The following is a 17036-nucleotide window of genomic DNA, read 5'->3' on the forward strand; positions in this document are numbered from 1 at the left end:
AAAGAAGGGGTTGTTCAGGAGTGTTCCATGCAGTGCTCTGATACTTCTGCTAATAATGAAAGTTTTAAAAAATGACCTATAAGGTCTCTTGGTCCCAATACCTTTGATTCACTGAATTTGACTCATTTGTTTAGGAATTCCCAAATGTTATTCAAGTAATGTACATTAACAGGATATTGACTTCACTTGAGGCAAACATCAATGTTTATTGAGAGGAGAAATAAATATTGACTGAAGTAAAGTCAAAGTCAATATTTACCTCAGAGAACTATAAACCTTAATGTTCACTGTAATGCAAAGTAAAAAGAGTGTTCACCATTTACATCTTGATGGTTCTGAAGATATACATACAGTGCTGCCATTGCTATTTACATGTAAATATTACTGTGTTGTAAAAATAATTTTCAAAGATGTAGATTGTTCACTAATCACAACACAACTATGAAAATATGACTTGATAATTTTGCAATTACATTCCATTATTTAATAGTATCACGGCCTTTGGTTAAAAATATTTAATTTGCATTCTAAATTAGTGAGAATTTTGCTGTGATGGATTCTTATTCCCAAGAGTAATGATTGTAATGTACTTACTGCAAATATGAACTTTTACTAATTAAAAGAATTGTCACTGATTTGTAAGCCAGCTAAAATCTAAACATGTACTTGGTAAATGTGATTTATATGCTTTTAAGGGATCATGCCTGAAAGAAAGTATTTATTAAAATATACGTATTCATAAGAGTGTGATCTATGAGCTTGATCTAAGTAATTATTTTTTAGGAAAAAGGGTTTCAGGCGAGATTATTACCGTATTCTAGTTAGTTACAAAATGAAGTGGTGTGAAGAGTTCACTCAGATCCAGGTTGAGCAGTTGACAGAATAGGGATCTCCATTCAGAAGCGAAAAGAGCAAATGATGTAAATGGAGAGGATGTTCCTCCAATCCATCTTTGTGAAGACACTAACAGATTTGGCCTATTAATGAAGACTTGTTTGAAACTCCTGGCATTTACATATTGATATAAGATTCTGTTGTGTCAATTCTTTTGGGAGTCAATTATGAATGACTTTTGCCATGAATAAATGGACAACGACCAAGAAGGATCTAGGTACAAATAGCCGATGAGGATGACAGGTCCATTATGCTCCATTAAACTCTTGTGTGAAAATATTTTTTGATTCTAAGAACCACTGTATCTGAGGATAACCATTACTGCTATCTGTTCTATTAAAAAAAAATCCATTAAACTGATAAAGGCTTAACTGCAGTGTTACTTTGGTTTTAACATTAAATGGTTTTCTTTAGATGTCTGCTTTCCAAGCCAAACAGAATAAACTGTCAGGTTTTCATCCTCATAGTGGTGGATCTAAAGCTTAATCTTTCACCATTTGGTTTACTTTACTAGTTGTCTTCATCCTTTTTTCACACAATACTTGCTGTGGAAAGCAAGCGTAATTTTAGATCCTTAGCTGTGGTTAAGGATCTTCATGCTCACTGTGGTGATTAAAGCACAGAAAGGTCACTCTGAGTTAAATCTTCTGTTTTGATTAAAGTGACAGCAATGTACTGCCTTTTTGACATTTTCCATTTTATCCAGAAAGAGAATGCTTTCTGCACCACTTTTGCTCTCTCTTCCTTTTGCTTCAGGCTGGTAATCCACAGCACTGAGTGCAACATTCAGAGTCTGTATGCAGAATTTTTAGTCATCTTTTAGTGTAATAGATGATTTCTGGCTCGATTTGTAAGCTGAGAAGTCATGTCTTGACACAGCATGTGACTTTACATTTTGACATGTGCACACTTTTTTCATGTGCCTAACCCCCTGGTAGTGCTTCACTTTTCAGAAAACTGGTACTTGAAAATGAAGTGGTGAGATGTTTCACATAGAATTAGATGCAGAAGAAGACAAACTCAGTGGGACTTCCCAAGTAAAGGAGGCATTGGAGGGAGTTTACTGATTTCTCTCCACATATGTGATATAACAAATGTTTCTGCTGAAAGATAAGCTTCTTTTCTGATACGCTGCAGACTGTATACCCAAAAGTGATGTAATAGTTCACATTTTCAGTTCTGGTTTTAAAACTGCTGGAACAAAAAATAGAATAACCCCTTTCATAAAACTCAAATTGGGTAATATGACTGCTTCGTAGAGAATGCTGTCATTGAATCTGCTGCCAGGAAAATGCTGAAGCAAGCTCTCTTAGTTTCAAAGGAGGCACTGCTGCCTTTGAAATAATCTTGTAGGTACTATATGGTGGAATACTAAATAGAAGACCATTTCAGATCTTTTGACAACGTTCTATTATAATGACTTTATGTCTATTATATCAAATGATTGATGTAGATGTAATCATTGTGGTTGACGGATGTTAGTGTAGCAGGGTGACATTTGATTTGTGTTCCATTTGAATTCTGATTAGCTCAAAGAATAAATCTGTGCAGTGTGGTTAGAAAAAGAATTTACTTGTACCTTAGTGAATAAACCGGTGTCTGACTGGCATTTATTTATTTTTTATCAGTGCAGGAGGGTCAGCAATTCTTATTATTCAGACTTTAAAGTGAATTTTTATGTTTGTGAAAGGAACTAGATTGACAACCAGTGGATGTGAAGGCCTTCTTCCATCTGCAAAACAAGGCAAGAAGGGTGATCCTGTCCTTTCTAGAGTCTCTCTATTCTTATTCATGATAAAATAATGTTAACGGTCTAAGATCTGATGAAGACTTCATTTTGACCATGTGGCTATATGTCATAACCTGCCATGTGAAGCCATGTGGGAGTTTGAAGTAAAGTAGAATTGTGCAGTCCATTCTGTGTGGGTGAAAACACGGAGTTGCTGATAGAGTGGCTGTGTGTAGAGAAGACAGAGATGAAAAGCTTGTGGAATTTCAGTTACTTTCATCTTCCTTTCTGCACCTTCTTTAATCTCAAAGTTATTATAGAGCGAGAGTAGTGAATGATTTGTTTCCAGGAAGGTCAAGAAAAATATTTTCTCTGGGATATATAAATAATTCCTGTTTTTCTTTATTTCTTAGCTCTTATTATTATTCCGGCCTGTTTCTTGTTTTCAGTTAAGTTCACCTGAGTCTCTTGGTGAGACTTGAAGAGCTGAGGTAGTCATTCCAGCTCCTAACTGCTGAAGTCTATATACACCTGTGTACTGAGTCCAGCTGAGATGGAGTTCATTTACTTCACAGCAGCCCATATGGTGCTAAATCTTATCTTTGTGACCAAACATGTGTTGATAACATACCGGTGTTTTGGCTGCTGCTGAGAAGTACTTCTCAGCATCAAGGCTTCCTATTTTTTTTTGTTCTGCCCACCTCCTTCAGCGTGTAAACTGGGGATGGGAGAGAAGCTAAGACAGGCCATAACCTGGGCAGCTGACCTATGTTTGACCTAATGGATGTTCTATGCCATATAACATCATGCTCGACAATAAAAATGGAGGGAGGGTATTTTAGGAAGCCGACCATTGCTCAGAAACTGCCACAGGCCATTGGTATATGGTGGAAGGCTGTGAATGATTGCCTTTGCATCACTTTTTTCTTTTTCACTTATTAAACTATGTTTATCTCAACCCATGAATTTTCTTAGTCTTTCTCTCCCTATATATTCTTTTCTCTGTCATGCTGGGTGATGGGGGGGAGTGAGCGAGCATATGTGCGGTGCTTAGCTGCGGCCTGCAGTCAACCTATAACAACGCGATCATTTTATAAAGCTGAAATTGGAATGCTAGTCTTAGAAGTATTTTGGACATGTGAGTCAGACTCCAGCTGCTGTGTGATTGCAGTATTAGGACAAGACCTGTGTTCTTAGCCCTTTAAAATCCCTTAGGTAGATGGGCCAGAAGGGAGTTAAAGTATTCTACAGAAAGGTGTCTAATCTGGGCAATAATTGATCCAACACTGAGAAGCACAGAAGCATGAACTCACTGCTCAGTGTGAAGATAGCTGTGAGGTTCCAAATAGCGAGCAGAGATGACAATATATGACAGGTGTGAGATTTACAAGCCTTCCTGTCATTTCTTGTCCAAGGTACTAGCAGATAATGCATGTAAGCAGATTTGTCATAAATGGTGAACTATTATAATCAAAATAAGCAGATACAACACAAAAGATTTCAGGCACACCTCCAAAGCTTGTTTTCCTAATGATACAGGGCCCGAGCCTTAAGTGTGCCCGTCTTTGTTTTGGAGGATGCCAGGAAATACAAGCACAGGTTGTTTTCTGTCCTGTTTTCTCAACTTCTCATCCAACAGAGAAGGTAAATGATTAGGAATGAGAAATCTCCATGTTATAATCTTTTCATTTAAAAAAGAAATGGCAATCCTGGCAATTCAAATTTTACTGATTTACCTAAGTGTCATCAGGTATTGGCATCTCGGTCACTCCTTTTTTTTCTATGTGTTCATCTTTAGACTGTTAAACCTAGTGATGGCTGAAACTCTTGTGGAAGTTCAATTTTCATAGACTTTGGCTGTAAAATATTGCTACTCTATCTTTTATTTGCCATCCTTCACTGGCAATTTTGTAAATTTTTCACAAGAGATTCTACTTTTCTTATGCAATGAGAGTGACCAAGCAGCCTTCTGAACATGTGCATACCCACACGATTTTTTTTTTTTAGCTGCTACTGTTTCTGTACGAGAGGTCACATGGAATGGAAATAAATTAAATAGTCACAGAAGAATCTGCTTTTCTCATATCAATTTCCATTAAAGTTTAAAAAACAAGACTGGCACCGGTAAATTTTTGCCTTGTGTTTAAGGTTCTGGTTCGTTATGTCATTGACATCTATTTGAAGATACCTCAGAACTTAGCTGTTAGTTAAAAAAACGTGGAAATGTGTTTTTCTTGGATGGTTTGGGGGGTAAATTTTTCCTTGTTTTGTTTTTTTTCCCTGTTTAACCCCATGTTAATTCAGATGACTGACCTAAAGCTGAGTTTTTGACCTGGCTTTTTTTTATGGCTAATGTGCATTTTATGTTTTGTTTGAAAGCATGGCTAGGCTGTGGAAAAAGCAACTGCTCCTTTATGTTCAGGCTAGCGCAGAGAGGCTTTCATAATATAGTGGCAGAAACGGGAAATCCTTTTTTTTGTTGTTGTTGATGTTGAGAGAACTGAGCATGTTCCACTGGAGGAAAACGTCTTATTTCATTTATGCATTCACAAAAGGAGCGATGGAGTATGCTAAGTTAACACCTATAGGGAGCTCTTAGGACAGAATGAAGACTAGTATGTTTTACAGAACGCAAGGCAGGGACATCTAGTTTGTCCCCTATTATTCCATAGCCTGTAAAATTTCACTCCATGTAGCCTCACTTAGAGACCACTGACTTGTCTCTTTAAGACATATTTTCAAAAAGGCCCTCAGGTTTAACTTTAAATTACTGAGAGAACAATATTTTCAGTAGTACCAGTGGTTAATCACCATCATTGTTAAATATTTATGACTTAATTTGAATTTGTCTGGATTTTATGTCAAGCCCTTTCTTAATGTTTTGCTTTTCTCTGCCAGATTTGAAGAGCACTTGAGCACCTGGTACTTTCTCTTTGTGAATGTGCTTGCACACTGGAATAGAGCTATTACTCAGTCTTCCTTTTGAGCAGATTGAGCTATTTCACTCTCTCACTGCAAGATGTTTTGCAGATGTCCAATCACTGAGCAATTTTTGAGGCTTCTTTTTTCTTGGGGCTTTTTTTTTTGGTGTGTGTATGTTTTTTTTTTTTTGCTTAAACCACTACCTTCCATTTTTCAACATTCCTTTCAAAAAGTGAACATCGAAAGGGGATATAGTATTACAGCATTTATTTTAGTGATATTGCATTTAGAGATACAAACACCTTTCTATGCCTTTGCTTATTTATGAACTTTTTTGTAAAGTATGGGCTGTATTCTTTTTCTCTAAATCTATGAAGTTAACTGTACTAAAATGTGCTTGATTTAGAACATCTGTTTTGCCACATGTACTATAAAATACAGTATTGAAAGCAAGTTCCTTGAAGTTTATTAATATATGCTTTCACAGTGAGAAGATTCAGTAAGTGTATTTTGGAAAATATTCATATGAATTAAATGAGCTTCAGAACTTATTTTTAAATATTGCTGTCATAAGTAATGTAATATTTTTGGATGTGGTTATATCAATAGATAATAGCAGTTTGTATGGTATCCAAACATTGCTTATTCTTTGCAAAGATGTTTTGAATGAACTCTTTATATTTGATTTGCAGTCAAATATGTCTATAGTCTCCCTTCATTGTTAATATGAGTTAAATCCATAAATAAAGCAGCTGAGATACATAACTAGTGTTATAGAAATATCTTCTGACCTAAGCAGCAGTTTGATTTTGGAATTCTTCATATCCCATGTTCTCTCAGCTCTTACATTTAAGCTTCTGAATTCCTCAACTGTTTTTTTGTATTTCCAAAACTTAGCTTTTTGAAGAATTCAGGAAAATAAAACTTTTGAGTTAAATAGGTGTTCGCTTTTCAGGTTCATATGCAACAAAATTGTTTGCTTTCCTCTCCCAAATGTTTAAATATTCTGAAGTATTTGAGGTGATAGACGACATTGCAAAAATATTTGTCAACTTAATGTTGAAATTACTTTTCTGCAGTTCAGTTCCCTGAGAAGATCAAATGAAGCTTTTGAGTTAATCTAGCACCAATTTTAGGAATTTTTTATATATTAATCCAGTGTTGCCTAACGTGTTTGCTTGTCTTTTTGTCTGATGTGTGATGACTGAAAAAATATACACAGTTCAATGTACGTTAAAATTAAAACACGATTTAAAGAATGCATTCAGCCTATAACGAAACCTGAATTCAACTTGTAACAAAACTTGAGGTTATTTTATGGAACCTGATTCTTCACCAGCCCATTACTGAAATAATTCAAAATACTGGATGTTCTCAGCTGAGTGCTATTGCATGTCAGCATTCTGGTGATATGACATAGGTAGAGGTATGCAGAAAAGGGAGAACAAAGTTTTAAAAAAAAAAATAAAAATCAATTGCTTCTAAAAGTGACAGAAGGCCTAGAGTCAGGTAAACAAAGGAACTGATGCCGTCTGTCCTATCTACAGATGGAATAAAACACGTCAATTTGATTCTTTGCCATTATTCTAAGTGGAACCACTGAAAAATCGCAATTGAAAGAGATCACACTGGTGCCATTCCCCGAAGTTTTTCTGTGTTCTTGGTCCAGATCCAAGCCAATTGTAATGCATTTCAAAAGTGTTTCTGTATCAAACTACTATATAAATCCTTATCTGTTCATAGTACATTGAGAGGAATAGTGAAGAGGAAAAGGAGAGCTCCAGTGGGATGTTGTTCCTCTGCTTTTACAGATCTGGTGGAGATTCATCTTTTCTGTGAAAGGTAGTAAGTAATAACAAGGTTAACTACTAATGGAGAAAGTGAGAGAAGATGCAAAGGTCAGTGGACATGCTCAGAGTAAGATAAAAATTGTACCTTTGTTTAGTGATAGCCTCTTGGGAGAAAGCTAAAGAATTGAGCAGCCTAGAGACTGTACTTTCTGGTTCAAATATGATACTGACAAAGCAGTGCTGTGACATGCGCTCTGTAGTTTAAAAAGAAAACGTTAGTATGTTAAATTGAAAGACTCATGGAAAAATCATAGGAACTTGATTACAGCATGGTAGGGCATAGAGGCAAACCTGCACTCCCACTCACTAACACTTAAAAAAAAAATTCCAGTGGCCAGTATGATTAAGACAAATGAAGTCTCTATGAAAGGAAATAACCCATCCACTCTTCTTGGATGCAAGAAAAATATTAATTGGATTAAAACCCTTGCTTTTATGGTAAGATATTATTAAAATGATTCAACCATATGATTAATTTATTATATTTTTGCCTGATACAGGAAGTGCAAAAAATGCATTAAGTAACCTTCCTGGGTAGTCTTGCCAATAGTAGAAGATGTGGCATGAATCATTTGGATTAAAACTCCCATGAAAGCTTGAAGGCATAAATGTCTTTATGTATTTACATATGGATAGGCAGCTTATTGCAATATTTGGATGGTAAGTTCACAAAGGCTTATGCAAAGTGCCAGTTTTCCACTGAAACTACTTTGAACTCAAAGCCTTGTGAAATATGAATTGGTGCTTGATTTAAATCCTGTCTCACCCTGCTCATTCACTCTTTCACCTTGTTTCTGCTGGAAAGAGATCAAAACTTTTGAAGTGCAGAGTTACCATATCTATCAAAATGCTAAGGAAGAGAAAACAACTTTCTGAATTGAGGGATCATGTATTCTGGCCTTGCATCCTGTCATGTAGTTTAGAAGTAACCTTTAGGCCTAATATATGTATATTTATGAAGTAGTATGGAGATTGTACTTCTGATGGTTTCACCACAGTTGGCAACTAAGAGTGATAATTAACATTAGACAAAAACTTGAAAAAGAAAACAAAAAACTTGAATCAACATTTCACATAGGATATATAGATAAAAAAGAAATTTAAACTGAGAGCCTAAACCAAATGAGAAAGATTATTAATGGTAGAAAATTATTGTTTTAAAGAGTTGCCAAAATAGCATTGAGATGTAGTCTTTTTACCAGAGTGGGGAAAAATTACTCTGTGTTCCATTGTTGTGATGGTGCTCAGAGCATGCACCATTACTTCTTGCAATCTGACAGTTGAATGAAGCTACTCTGCAGAGTATATGGAAGTCACAAGAAATACACTAGAAATTTCACCTTCTCAGGGGGATTTTCCTTTTACCTCCAACTGCCGTTTGAAAAATTAGTCTCTTAAATGCAGATAATTTTCAACGCAGATAATTTGGGAAGTACAGCATGGCTGCCAATAGGTAGAATGAAGAGAGGGAAAGGAGGCAACAGGGACATGAGTAACTCTAAATGCATGGCAGGGAAAAAAATATGAAGGAAGAGAATCCAAATAAAGAAGGAACTGGTATGACAAGGAGAAGAAAGACTCAGATGGAGGAAAGAAGAAAATAAAATACAGTGTATCAAAAATAGAATCGGTGAGATTCTGTGAGTTAGGAACGTTTTCAAAGCTCTGTGGCCTCCCTTAATCCTCTACATATATTGCTTTGAAAATATGCCCATTTGATCCGTTCTCTTAAAAGTTTTTTGAAAATAAAGCATCATTTGACCTCCTTAAAAAAGGACCATGATGATATTGCTATCAGTTACGAGCATTTCATCTTCCATGGATTGAAACTCAAGTCTTAGCCTTCTAATCTATTTTGGTGATTTCTATTTGTTTTGTACTTCTTTTTTGCTTTTGTTGCCAGTATTTAACTCTTGTTTTCTCTGCTTGTTTTGTCTCTTTTTTCCTTAATTGCAGGCTAATCTTGAAATAAATAAATTATTAATACCACTTTCTAGAATGAGATGTGATATAGAAAGTAGTAGTTTCTATTTACCATGTCCTACTATACTGATATCCTTCAGTTCTGACCTACAGGAACATCGACCAGCTCTTTTTCTCTGAGATGAATTTCCTTGAAGAAATGATGTTATCTTGTGCCAAGCACTTTAGTGGTATCAAATCATGCTTTATATAAGAAAAGTCTAAGAACAGAAATCTCACTGAAGAAAATACTTAAATGGAATTAAAAAATAAGTATGAAAGAAAAGAGACCAAAGTGATTCAATGAAATATTGCCATAATGCTGATAACGTAAGAATTTAATATCTGTAATATGTTTAACAACAGTAAGATTGTTACTTATATATATTTTAAAAAGTAAATTTGGAATTAACTTTGGAAGAAAACATAGAACAGTCTGTTTTGCATATTTCGGGTGTAGTAATTTCTAGACAATGGAGTCAATGGCAGTTTTGCATGAGTAAAAATTGCTGGTTTGGTCCACCATGATTCATTGATAAGGGTATTACTTCTGACATTAGATTCAGCTAAGGGTAACAGACAATAACGTGGTTGATTACTAAAGCAGAAGATGTAAATTCTTTCACATTTCTATGCATTAAAAAGGCTTAGAATTCCTGAATTTTAATATGAAATACAATGAAGTGTATCAAATAAGATTCCCCTATCTTGCTTTGTAATAATAAATCGCAATGTGCACTTTCAAAGGGTGAAAAATAGCTTTAAAGAACCCTTGTCTCCTAAGGTTGAGAAAATATCTTGTTTTACCAAAATCTCATTAAGCAGTCTTACATTTTGTGTTGTGATTGTGTGTTCTTTTTTCTTAAGTGATTATATCCAGACTTGTATGATCTTATTAAAACCAGCTGGCCACAAAGTAGCTGACTGGTCTCCATCAGTGAAATAATTGGCATGCCTATATATGCCATTGGCTATCAGTTATAAGAGTAGAAACAACTACATTTCGACTCCTTATTTGGGATGTACTGGAATGTACATTCAACTGTTTGTTATGCTGGAGTAGGCTTCACCTGCTTCCCAGCTTCCAGGCTTTCCTGGCATCTCTTGTTCAGCTGTACTGACAATTCAGCCTTTTGGAAAATGGAATACTTAGTATTAGAATATGAGTTCATGGAACTGAGCCTGTACACGCAGGCTTGAAATAAGTAACAATCAACAGTTAGTGAAAGACGTGTTTTGTTAAAATCTCACTACATATTTTTGAATCTGTGGAGGAGGAAGAAGAGAGTAGGTGCTGGTTGAGACTAAGAAAAGAGTAGATGCAGCCACGTTTATTTCTCATCTCAGGGGCAGTGGGGTCTAGCCCCCATGCCTCCATATAAACAAGTGGAATCTTCAGAGTTACTATTTTCCTTTTACTTTAATGGTGGCCATGACAGCCATAAACTGTCATCTTATCATGCTGCACTTCAGCAATGGTGAGTCTTTGCAGAGGTGGATTTGTACCCACTAAAAAGCATTAGAGTCTCTACTCTATCCAGCATCAGCTTCTTGCAGTGTATGTTACAAAGGAGAAAACAAAATGAAGATATAATAGAATAATGCTTTTTAAAAGTTGAGATTGATATTCAAAACCTATCTTGAATGATATAAACTGTTCTTGATCACATCCCAACAACTTACATTAATTAAAAGCAAAATTGTTTTAAAATATTTTCTGCATGTCATCTTTAGCAAAGGTGACTAGAAGAATCAGGCTTTTTAGTCACTTGGAAATAACAAATGATGTGTATTTTGTCTCCTAAAATAAGATTTTAATAGCATATTGGTAATAGGAAAAAAATTGGTACATTGATCATGGTGTTCCCAGAATGTCTAAGTGTTCTGGGATCTCTGCTGCCAGCTGCTGTTCTTGTTCCCTTAAAGTGTATGTGTTCTGATGTTTAAAAAAAAAATAAATTAAAAAAAAAAAAAACATAAGCAAGACACGAGGGTTTACTACATACATAATGAAAGGTATAACACCTCTGTTTTTTTAAACAGCTACTAATTTAAAGTAACTTACTGTATTTTCATCAGATAATCTTTTTACCATGAAGTATATGACAGGCAGTGTCAGAAATTCACTGAAGTTCAGAGAATTCAGAAGTAATGACTGATCTTCAAACACTATTGTGGAAGGGTTGTACTAGTCTGGAGCTCCCTAGATATGAAATTTTCTTGTTAAGCATTAATGACTCATTCAGATAACTTATGATGATGCCTCCCTTTCGTTAAATGCTTATTCTCATATGAATATATTCGTTTAGCTGATTGTTGTGATTATTCATTGATTTCACAATGACTTTTTGTGTGTGTGCTTTGTACTAGATGTATTTTGACATTATCATATGTATAAGAAAATCACTGCTTGACTGTATGTATGTAATGTATACCAAAGCTGAGTGATCTTCATTCTAGCATTAAATGTTGTGAAACTTTCAGTGTTGATACATTGTACAAATGATTCCATCCAAATTACTCAGCCATTAGGTATTTATCAGCAAAGGTAAAGGACAGAAGAGTTGTTTTCCTGAGTGTTCTATAAAGGCAGGGAAGTTATTTTTAATGGAGTGTTAGCTTTCCTAAGCACTGAAGTAACATTGAAAATATGTTTACATTGCCAATAGATGGCAGCATCGCTCTTCAGGAGAATACTGTAAGGTACTTAAAGATTAATTTTAATGCAAATTACTTCAGCAGAAAGTTATTATCTCAGTAAACGTTGTTCTGCTGCATTTTTTCCAAGTTCTTTACCTATATGTGCTTAAAAATAGAAGGAAGAGTCTTGGAATGGAACAGAAGTTAAGGCTATATTTTATGACTTAAATACTACAACAAGAAAAGGTTTGAAAGAAAAATGTTTAATACATACATGTATGTATTTTTCAACTCCAGTAAATAAATTTGAGCTAAAAAATCTTAATTGTGTCTATCTTTTTTTTTTTAAATAAGAAAACCTACATTTGTTAATAGAGCATCGAGATCAAATACTGAGAATAGGAATTCGCTTATGAAGGTAACAGAACCTGAGTAAGCAGAACTGAAAATAAAGCTGAATGAATATTCTGTAAAACCTTAAGATTGTGGTGTGAGTAGAACCATTCTTTAAAAGGCAGATTTTTATAAAGCCTACCTTAAGAAACTGATTTTCTTACTCTGTTGTTAGCCTCTTGAGTTTAGTCCCAGAAGTCAGGATCTGATAGTATAGGATCCTATGTGGACTTGTTGAAGAACAGATTAGTTTGAAACTATAGTATTCAGCCATCCACGAATGAACTAATAAACGTATACTTGCTCAATACTGATTGACTTTGGCAAGGGGTGGGAAGATGTGGGGAGGAGCAGGGTGATGGAGGACAGGGATAAAAATACAAAGCTTTTTACAGTACCATTTCTGGGCTTATGCTTTTCGGTCAACTCTCTCCATGAGAAGGCACAAGTGAGAGAGAATTCTTGGAGGGAAAGAAAAGACATTCATGAAGGACATTTGAGATTGGCAGTAGCTGGAAGCTCTCTGCTGAAATGCGGATGGTGTTAGACAAGAAGGCAATCAGATCAGGAGAAGCACAGCTCATAGCTTACAAGTTCTTCCATTCTCAATTTTCAATGCTTTAGGGTATAGTGTAGCACATCCTTGCTTGGAGAAGACCTGCTTCTCAAAAAAAGTGTTCTACCTTCAGGCACAGTTTGTTATGCACTAATTTCCATTGTACATATAATTCTTGTTTTCTGTCTGAGTCTTGTTTTGTTTTTATTAATGTTTTTCATTTTCACAAGGGCCGTGTTCCCCATCTCCTACTATTTGAATTATCTTGATAGGCAGAGTAGAGCCTAGATCTGCCAATCTTTCCATTTCGGAAGGAGAGGCCTGCATACTCTGTCCCTTTCCTGTTGCCTTTGATCAGGAATTTATCTTGACTCTTGATGGCAAGAAAAGTTTTCTTGTTGCAAGTTTTGCTGAAGTCAGTGCATCTAAGAAAGGGTCAACTTGACTGACTTATTGAGATTTAGCGGATTACATGTTTTATTCCTTTATTAAAATTATTTATTAAAATTTTAAAATTTCATATTAAAGTATTCAAATGTGTTCTGCAGTAACTGTGAGAAGCTCTAGAGCCAATGCTCATAATGTGTTTTATACTTCTGCTGTAGAAGATTCATAATTTATCCATCAATATAATTGATATTTCTAAAAGAAGAATTAAACCAGTAGGAAGAGGAACTTTTTAAAATTTCCCTTATCAGAGCATCTCTTATTTGTGCATCAGTTTATATGGTCATCTGTTGTTTGTTTTCCTTCATCCCAAGGGGCAAGTGTGCAGTACCGTTTTAGCGAGTAGGATTTGGTTGTTTTGGTTGCACAGTTGTTTAGTTTTAAAAGTATGTGCTAGAGACAACAACATCAACAAGATGTATCTTGCATCTTGTTGATGCAAGACAAAGAACAGAGATTCATGATGTTTCTGATCATGTCCACCTAGTGATTGCTTGAGGATGTTAGAAGTTACTGGAAAATACTGTTCCTTGTAGTTTTTTAGAAATGACTGAGCCACCAGTGAAAATACAGTTTCCCGTCAAAATGTTAGTAGAGGCCCTACTGAAAGAGCTGAGCTTTCTGATGAATTACCTCAGTTCATGACACCTTTTGGACAAGGCACAACTCCTGTCTTGTAGGTGATGATATCAGATTATATGTGCAGAAATTGAAGGATGAAAGTGAGTGTACTAGGTACCATCTGACGCTGAGCCCAGGGTTTGTACCAGTGTCATGGTTTTATGATTTTCGGTTATTGGTATTCCACATCATAACATCATGTAGTGAATGTACCTGGTTCTCAGAAGAGAAGGACTACTACAGTCCCCACGGCACTTTGCTCCTCTGTTACCATTTTCCAGCCGGAGGGAAAAGACAAAAGCTCGCAGTATAAAAACTTGCAGATCACGAGACCTCGTCCCTTTTTCCACCGTCTCTCGTCTTGGCAGCACCTCGCTCTCCAGCCGCCTTATCGTCGGTAGTAGAGTAAGGCCTACCTTGATTTTGGGACATTCTCTCTCTCTGTATTGAATTTATCAGCTTAAATTGTAATTATATTGTATTATAGTGTGTTGTTTTGCATTCCGATATTTTATTTAGTAAATTAGTTTGTTTCTCCTCAGATTGTTGCCGCTGTTCTTTGCTCTCAGGGCCATCTCCCTACCCTTTTCCCCTTTCCCCTTTTCCCGGGACGTGGGCCCTTGGGTCCCCCGTCCCCTTTGTCACGGAATCGGGCCTAACGCCCGTAAACCGTCGACAACCAGTTCCTTATGATTCTTCATACCAAGGCAAGTTAGATATTTAACTCTTGGAATCACTTGGAAACACATCCAGAATCTGATTTATCTTCTGCTAAGCTGATAAATGAAAGCAAGGAAGGTCGATGTATCCTCTAAAAGGGGGGGCTCTTTCTCACTGTTAATTACAAGGAAAACAACTCTAGCTTACATTGCGTTTTGCTCCTAGGTGGATAAAGGTAGTGGAGATAGATATATTTGCTCTTACATAGGCAATAGAGACTCATTAACAGAATAGTTTCTGATTTCCATTGTTTGAGGTTGACAAATGTGATCCTATAAAAGTCAGTCTTGCACTGAGTCTCTTCATTGTTTTATTTCATTTGCTTTTTCTTTCTGCCACTTGCATTTGAATACCTGCTCATCCCTTTAAGATGGGATCTTAGAGATTTGGGTAGCCAATGAGGACAGACAGAATGTCATGCTGGTCTAATGTAGAATCATCATACATTGTTTCAGTAGACCTTTTGCTTGTTGAAATGCTGTTCTTCAGAAGGCATGGGATTTATTTGTTTGTTTCTTTGTTTATTTAATTACTGGTGCTTGAATTGGTGAATCGTATCAGAATCATTGCTCTGTTTTGTTTCATGTACTTCGTGGAAAGATGCCTGTTCACTCTGATGAGAGTGTTGCCTTTTCTGTAATGTTCTTGACAGCTAGATGAAATGTTGGGGTCTTAGAGCATTTTTTGCTTTGGTGGTCCAGGCTTTTGAAAATCTTAGGGAAATATTTGAAAATGAGTTTTATTTTCACAATTGTCATACAATTACAAGACTGGGATATTTCACCCTTGTCAACAAGATATCTGTGTTGATGATGATCTGTAAATTACTGTAGAACTGACAAAGAAGTCTAGAAGCATTTTCTTTGGTTCTAATCTTTATTTTTATTTGTTTTAATGCTGAGATTAAAAAAAAGCATTGAGCGTGTCCTTGCTCTGTCGGTTTGGGATGCATTGTTCTTTTTCCTGGGAAGTAACACGGAATAGAATATTGGTAATAAGGGCAAGTGGATTTATTGCTGATTAAGTTGTATACTGTTTGATGGAAAATTCCTGAAGCGATCAGTGTTGATGGTAGTTGGTGCTGCCTCCTGATGTTTTCTGTATCTGTTATTAGTTTGGAGTTCCAAGAGGTATTTTTGGGTTTATTCAATTTTAGCTTTTAATAGGTAAATGCATTCCATGAGTAGTGATAGATTATTGCTAAGAAAAGATGAATGGAAGACTTGTTTTTTTATTTTACTGTATGTCCTTGGAAAAAGCACTCCTTTTTTTTCAGATGATAAGTCTGCTTTTCTTAGTACAACATATTTACAGGACCAGATTTCTTAAAATTGTAATTAATTTATTTATTGTAAGAAAAGCCAATATAGATAATACTTTTTCAGTCTTCTGTATTTACTGAGTGTTTCCCAAAAGTTCTATTAAGGACTGTTATTTCAAACAAAAACAAATCAGAAGGAAATATGTTCTGTCAGTTTACATTGAATTAATGTCAGGAATTCCAAGTGCCTCTGTATTTATTTCCATCCATCTAGTTATCATTGTAATTTTTGAATCTGGAAGTCCCTGAAGAATCGGTCATATCCATGAAACACAATAGATGGCCTCCTAAGCTAATCTATCTGAATTTTTCCCTTTCTGAATGTAACATAAAACGTAGATCTAAGAATGTGAAAAACTCTCCAGCTGTTCCTCTCTACCTTCACTCATAGCTTTGTAACTCAATTTGTGATAGATAGTAATCACAGGCAGTAACAAGAGTGATGAAACTGAAAGAATATAATCATTAATATTATTTACCGTGATAAAATTACTATCTTATAATATGATGAGGAGAACCTTCGTAATGATGTCATGTTAGCCTGAAAAATCCCTTTAGTGGATCGTAAGTGATGTTATTCTAGAGTTATTTAACCAGTTCTTTTAGGGCATGCAGGAACTGTATGCGCTTCGAAATAAGTTTATATACTATTGATGTCTTTTTAATCTCAACTGTCTTACGCTGTATTTTTCAAAATACTTCAGACAAACTAAAAACAAAAGTAAACTTCAAACTAGAAAATGAATGCCCTGAATGATGTCTTCCAAGGCATAAACATTATTTTTCCCCACCTTTCCAGAAGCAGCTTCAACACAACCTAAACCTACTTACCTATTGTGGATCTTAGATAAGCTTTCATTTCATGAATAAATAGCTGGAACAAAGCACTTGAAAAGTAGTAAAATCCTATGTTAATTTTCCTAGTATGTTCTGTTCTCCTTTGTGTTGGAATGCATTTTCTAGGGAGTGATCATGTACGTT

This window comes from Numida meleagris, chromosome 4 (genome assembly GCF_002078875.1).
Source record: "Numida meleagris isolate 19003 breed g44 Domestic line chromosome 4, NumMel1.0, whole genome shotgun sequence".
NCBI classification, from domain to species: Eukaryota; Metazoa; Chordata; class Aves; order Galliformes; family Numididae; genus Numida; species Numida meleagris.